The sequence below is a fragment of the Amborella trichopoda genome, chromosome 8, assembly GCF_054954075.1.
Source record: "Amborella trichopoda isolate Santa Cruz 75 chromosome 8, AtrichopodaSantaCruz75HAP2 v2.0, whole genome shotgun sequence".
In the NCBI taxonomy this organism is placed as follows: domain Eukaryota; kingdom Viridiplantae; phylum Streptophyta; class Magnoliopsida; order Amborellales; family Amborellaceae; genus Amborella; species Amborella trichopoda.
In genome coordinates, this window is record NC_142343.1 from 13,221,443 (window position 1) to 13,228,989 (window position 7,547).

General features: G+C 32.9%; 1 long non-coding RNA gene across 2 annotated transcripts; it reads left to right on the forward strand.

Annotated features, from left to right (window-relative positions):
• The first annotated feature begins 188 nt into the window (after positions 1-188).
• LOC148780801 (uncharacterized) lies at positions 189-3,937 on the forward strand. Of its 2 annotated transcripts, XR_016060733.1 has the most exons (3): positions 189-770; positions 3,578-3,669; positions 3,815-3,937. It is a non-coding gene; the product is annotated as an uncharacterized LOC148780801 (long non-coding RNA). The 2 variants fall into 2 exon arrangements; XR_016060732.1 differs by lacking the exon at positions 3,815-3,937 and having other exon boundaries at positions 209-770; positions 3,578-3,791.
• Positions 3,938-7,547: the final 3,610 nt, after the last annotated feature.

The following is a 7,547-nucleotide window of genomic DNA, read 5'->3' on the forward strand; positions in this document are numbered from 1 at the left end:
TGTTAAAGAAAACTTTTTATGGCATTGTACAACTGCTCATATCCTTTATATAATTAAGATGCGGGACAAAATTTATGGTATCGTACGTGGGACAAAATTTAAAAAAGCCGTAGGTTTAAAAAACCGTACATTTCGTATCCTTGGACGTGGGAAAATTTTTTTAGAAAACCGCATGAGAGAATAAAAAATGGGTAGCGAGAGGAACAGATCGCGGAGGAGAGTTGCATCTCTGTGCAGGCCATTTCACACCTTCTCCACCCACCAACTCACTCTCTAGAGAACTCGACAGGTCACAACGAGAGAATCCCAGGCCATTTTACACATTCTCCACCCACCTGCTACTCACTCTCTAGAGAACTCGTGGAGAAGAAATCCACACAACCTCAAAACTCATTTTCCTTTCACTAGAAAAATACCGGCCCTAATTCTCTGGTGCAAAAACCACGAATTTTCCCTTAATTAAATTGGAAGAGCCATGCTTAAGCCATATATCATTCCAAATAAATCCACATGCACTTTAGAACCCTAGTTATGGAATCTCTCAAATCTAATTTTCCTTACGCAAAAAATTTTAAAACCCTAGACCTTTTCCCTTTATTTGCAACAAAGAAAAGTTTGGATCATGGGTTATTGAGCTGAAGGTTCTGGTTTCTCTCATATGGGTTTCTCTCTGGGGAGAACAAAGATTGTAAGCAGGTGGGCTAAACCATTTGTGTTGTCAAATAGGCCTGCTTTCTCCAGGGGATTCAGCTCTGAGCTTTTTGTTAGCAGTAAGTTACTTTCATTATAGTTCATGTCACCAAGAGAAAAATTGTTAATGAGAAAAAATCAGTTACTTTCATTGAAGTTCATTCACAGATATCTCCAGAAAATATATGTCAGGTTTGGAATCATTCCCTTGAATAACTTGTTTTATTTTGCTTGTTTATTTTCTTCTTTTAAGGTAAATACGTTGTGCACATTTCAAGATTGTTAATCTGGTGCTTTCCTTTTCTTATTTTCCAAGACAATCGTCAAGGAGATTTGATGAGGTATCAGAGATCCTAAAAGCTCCAATTTATGATTTTCTCTTGGTTTAATGCTTAAAAGATGATCCTTTATATGTCCTAAAGTTTCCTCCTTTTTCTTTATCTTGATAGTTAAGTGCAAGAATGGTGACATGCTTAGTGATGACTCTGTTCTCTTTTCGAAAATTTCCCCATTCTCTGTCTTGATGGATAACTGCGAGGATATGGATGCTGATTTATGTTAACATTGGTTTTTGGGTTATCCTACTTTGAAAATGTTAGTTTAATAGGTTTAGAAATGGACATGGTGTTGATACTCTTTTACACTGGAATCCCTAACTGAAAAACTTGTATTGGATATCTGAAAGCAGTATGAAACCCGGTTATGCTAGACTTGGTTCTTATTATTCAGATGAATAATGTCAAGCCTTTGAGCAGGAAATATTATGTTTTGCTCAAATGGTTCCTTAAAAACCCTAAATTAGATAAGCAAAAGAGAAAAACAGGATGTAGTTATTGTAAACTTGATCCTCATGTTGTTTAAGTGTGAGCCTTTCCTATTGGATAACTTGAAAATTTGAGCTTCAAAGCGTGTTTTAATTTCCTGAAATTGTTATATTTCTCAAATGGTTCCTCAAAACCCAAAATTAGATATGCAAAAGAGAAAAACAAGATGCGGTTAATGTAAACTTGATCCTCATGTTTAAGTGTGAGCCTTTCCTTTTTGATAATTTGAAAATTTGAGCTTCAAAGCGTGTTTTAATTTCTTGAAATTGTTTATACAGTTTTGTGCTTTTTTCTTTCTTTTTGGCAAGAGTTTGGATGGCTATCTAATCTTTTGCTTTATATCTAGTGAAATTCATATGGCACAGGGAGTTTGTTTATTAATTATTGGGATGAAGTCCTTGACCTTCGTAGGGTCAACATCAACATCCCCATCTTTCCCAATCAGATATTCTCTTGTAGTAAAATGCTATTTTGAAAATTTATGTTCACTTTTTATCTGCCACTAATAAAATATGTGGTAAAACACATAAACAGAAGATTTTGATTCCCTCAGCATCCCTTGCCTCACCCTCAAATGTTGCTGATTAGAAGGCCAACATATTTCTAGGATGCCAACCCTTCTAAGATGAAAGCATATTAGAATAATACTTTTTTTTCGCTGCCCAAATTGGTAGGGCATTACAAAAGTATATGTATCTACAACAAATTTAAGATATGGTATCATCATTTTTCATGGGCTTGCGTTAAACCTTCAATGATTCCCTTATGTTGTCACTCTACTAACCTGCTTCCAAAAGCTTCCATCAATGGTGAACAAAAAGGATGCCTGCAGTCACCTTGTCGCAGGCCACAGTAGCTTCTGTATGTGACTTTTGGTTCCCATTCACCATGTTGAAAAATAAATACTTAGAATTGTTCTATTGCATATGACTTCAATCTACACATTGCAAGCTCCATTCCACTATAAACCTTAGGTCTTCTTGAGGCATCTTTCTTCTTTATGTTTTGAACCAATATTTCATGTGCTACCATTTGGATAACTGGCAGAAATGGGAGGGAAAGAAATTAAAACTAATTTGTAAAGATTAATATGATACCCTTCCCTAGTTGATCCTATACTTGTGACACGAGGAGGTGACATGAGGAGGATGAGTTTGTGACTCTTAATGATGCTATGGTCAATGTGTAGGATGAGTTTGTGACTCTTACAATTGCACTATTGCATCTGACTTCAATCTGCACATTGCATGCTCCATTCCACTATAAATCTTAGGTCTTCTTGAGGCGTCTTTCTTCTTTATGTTTTGAACCAATATTTTCATGTGCTACCATTTGGATAACTGGCAGAAATGGGAGGGCAAGAAATTAAAAGTAATTTGTAAAGATTAATATGATACATTTCCCTAGTTGATCCTATACTTGTGACATGAGGAGGATGAGTTTGTGACTCTTAATGATGCTATGGTCAATGTGTAGGATGAGTTTGTGACTCTTACAATTGCACTATTGCATCTGACTTCAATCTGCACATTGCATGCTCCATTCCACTATAAATCTTAGGTCTTCTTGAGGCGTCTTTCTTCTTTATGTTTTGAACCAATATTTTCATGTGCTACCATTTGGATAACTGGCAGAAATGGGAGGGCAAGAAATTAAAAGTAATTTGTAAAGATTAATATGATACATTTCCCTAGTTGATCCTATACTTGTGACATGAGGAGGATGAGTTTGTGACTCTTAATGATGCTATGGTCAATGTGTAGGATGAGTTTGTGACTCTTACAATTGCACTATTGCATCTGACTTCAATCTGCACATTGCATGCTCCATTCCACTATAAATCTTAGGCCTTCTTGAGGCGTATTTCGTCTTTATGTTTTGAACCAATATTTTCATGTGCTACCATTTGGATAGCTGGCAGAAATGGGAGGGAAAGAAATTAAAAGTAATTTGTAAAGATTAATATGATGCCCTTCCCTAGTTTATCCTATACTTGTGATATGAGGAGGTGACATGAGGAGGATGAGTTTGTGACTCTTAATGATGCTATGGTCAATGTGTAGGAGCGTGATATGCCTGACAAAATTGTTGATGGATTCACTCTTCTGGGGAAGTAGGCTGCTTCCTATGAAAATTGAGGGTGCTCATGAAATAGGTATAAAGATTCAGGGTTGTAACATTATGGCATATGTACGTACATTATAGTAGAAAAATGTATTTGGTGTGTAGTAGGGCTTGGACATATATGATATTTGGTTTACCACTTGGTTTACTGAACCATCTTGGTACATTTGATACAGAACACTACATGGTGGGATCTAGTCCTTGCGGAACCTTCACGTACTGTTTATGGACATTGCTGATATCTTGTTCCAAAAGAATTTTGTGTAGAGTTTTATGCGAATCATTTAAGTACTAGAAAAGAGTATCTTCAAGTATTTTCATTTACACACATATTGCTTTTGATGAAAGGATTCTGGAAAATAGATATCCTAGGTTGCATATGACTTAGAAGCTCTACTGACAGAGAAAGGGGATCTTTCTGGGTTCTTTTAATAGTTGTTATGTGCATTGCAAATCATTGTGACCCCCACTTCATTATATAGGCTTCCAGTGAGTGGCATGTCGGCCCAATGCTAGTGGGGATTTGGGCTATGGCTAGGGCTCATTTATGCATCTTGATAACTGATTTGCTTCTTTATTGTTTTATGTGAGGGTCATGGGAGCCGTCGCACCAAGGACTGATACTGATTCTTCTATGCATAGCTTCAGAGTTTTTGTTCTTGGGACTTTTGTTGTGTTTTTACGTATGAACTATTTTTTACTGCTTTGCAAACACATTTGTGTTGAGTAAGCTTCCAAACCATTTGAGCACTCTTTTCCCCTCTATACCATTTTAATGGGAACCATTGGGAATTATTCATTGCACATGCAGTTACATGTCTATTTGTATATCTTGTTCATCGATATTCAATGTCCCGATAAGCAAATCACATAACATTCATAGCATTCTGAGTTTTATATGTTTTATATGTTTTTATACAAGAGGGATTTTTGCACAGGAGAAGACACCAATTCCTCCAGTTTTCCATGTTATAGTTTTTTGCATATACTTCGTGCTTTTGTTTCTTTCTCAAAAAGTCCTTCAGTTCATGTGGATAAATCAATAATATATAATGTATTGAGAATTTTCTTTGGGTGTGCAACCAATAGCATAACATTGTGATCGAGTGGGCTTAGTTGTATAGTGGAGACAACTAAACTTTTCCCAAGAAAGTTTACTTTGTGTGATATTTATGTATATCAATAATAATATAATGTGATATGTCCACATAAATTATAATAAATGTAAATATCAGAATTACTAATAGTAATGATCACAGTTTAAAAAAACAGATTGGCTACCCGGATCACCCACCTTAAAAATCATGTCAGATCGGTGGATCAACGTGTCAGATCGGAGAATCGGCCGAATCAACAGTTTTATCTTCAGAATATTTTCAAAAATTTACTATAAATCTCTAAAAATAGTGTTCTTTTATTTTCTTTGGTGCATTATGTACTTTCATTACTCTGTAAAAATAGGTGAATATTAAACTGTTGTTTTCCTAAATGAATGTCCGTATAATAATTAATTATAATATAATATTATAATATTACATCAAAACAATTTAAAATATTAGAAAATAATTCCATATTATAAGATTAAAAAATAATTTCTTATATAAAATGAAATTATTATCAAACTTTTATTAATTCGCTTTACTCATCCAAAATTATCACAATCTAACTAACTATAATATTATATATTGAAATTGAAATTGTTGGTTTATATTTTATAATCATTTTAATTTACAAATAAGAAAAAATATAAATTTTTAATATCATCTAATTTAAAAATATTATTTACAACTATAAGAAAAAATAATACATTACATAATTTATAATGCAAATAAATTAATAAATAAAATACAAGATTTGGTTATCAATGTATAATTATTAATTATAATATTATAATAAACATGATTCAAGAATTTCTACATAACAACTTAATACAATTCAAAATTATACTATATGTTTTATTGTTGTGTAAAATAAGTTATTGTAATAATACTACATTAACAATAAGCTTTTTATTAATATTTGTAAAAGTTATAAACATATTGATTTAAAATTACAATCTAGACTAAATATGAAAATAACATAATCTAAATAACAATAATAATTTATTATAGAGCATAGCAATTTAAGCTAAGTAACAATAATAATCTAGACTAAATATGAAATCTCCATGATGCTTCTAAAATCAATTTCATATACCAACAATAAAATTTGAAGTTCAAAAAATGTTCATATCTTGTAGATATGTGAAAACTTATTTGTATCGCGAAATGGTCAGTCTAGATAATTTATTATAATATGCAATATTTTTCGAGCTTGAAGGCCTATTTTTTTTTTTTGCAATAATAATGTTCAAGCCAAGATGATTGATGTAAATGTTTTTAATGTTTGAATTGCAATTTTCAATGAGTTATGAGGTGAGACTTTATTTATTTTGATAAGGCTGCAGCCCTCCCAAACTATTTTCCTTAATGGGCATATCACACGTGTTAAAAAGGTAAGCAATTATTTTCCAATGGGCTTACCCACACGTGTTGAAAAAGGTCAGCAACTGTAAGAGGTACCGTGGGCTTTGGGTGCCCGGGTTCCTCTATGTTAAAAATACATGTCCTCCCAATTTAACATGGTCTAAAGGGATGCATCCTTGCTTATTGCAATAGGGCTGCAACCTTATCAAATCATTTTCCAAAGAAAATTAGAAAATCAAAGAAGTTCAACATTACTGCTAAAACTCAAACGAAAACTTTTGTATCAGGTGCCATCCGTATATTGTGAAGTTAGGTGCACTTCAAAAATCCATTTGGAAAGGTTATCGTCATATTAAAAAACCTACATTTGATCATCTCGATGTATGAATAAGAAAAAAAATATTTGAAATCTAAAAAATAGTGAATCTTGTGACATATTTTCAATGACTATCCATTTTAAAAAATTTTAGTGTTTATAGTTTTGTTCGATCTACACTATTTTTGGAGTGTTGAACTTCATAATTAGCGACAAAAATTGATTTGTGGGCCATTATAAGAGTTTTTAGCACTAGAATTGCATTTTTAGCATGATTTAGAGGTGTGCCTTGCTTTGATTGTTTAAGGTTGATATCTCGTATAAACCGCACCAACTTTCTACCCAGTGATTTACATGTTGATGATCCTATCCACTGTCTTAGAACCCAGATCAGTGGGTTGGATCATCCATCCCACATATCCATGTCAGGTAGCCGAATTATTGATTCGGATCAGTCCCGAGCGGTCTAATTGGGCTATCCAAAAAGTATTAAAAATAACAAAAATAAAAATTGAAGTAAGGGCTTAAGGGATGGGGATCTATATCTATGCATATCTTTAATTTTCAAATCTCTCTCCACACGCATTCTCTCTCCATATATCTCTCTCTCTAATTTCCAAAAAAAAATCACTCATGCTCCTCTCTCCCAACGCATAGTTTCCCTCCATATATATCTCAAAGCAATCTTGTTAGAGAGATATTTGACTTTGAAACTTCTTTTTCTACCCATCCAAATTTTCAAATGGTCTTGTCTCTATCTTTTTTTTTTGGTTATTACCTCTATTTTTCAAACAATATTTTTATAAGTTCTACCTTTAAATTTTATTTTTATAACTTTTTATAATATATTTTTATAAATTCGATATAATTTCTTTGAAATATATTTTTATAAATTCTATCTTTAAAATATATTTTTATAAATTTTTTATAATTTCTTTATAAATTCCATAGATTAAGGAAGGGAGGGCCTTTGCCCTCTCTCTCCACGTCCCTCTACCGCTTTTTCTCCACGTCTCTCTATCTCAACTCGAACTAAGGAAATAGGAAATAGGAAATATGAGGGATGAATTTTACTACCAAATTTGAAAATAAATAGGAGCTCACACAGATGCAAAAACTGGAAAATAT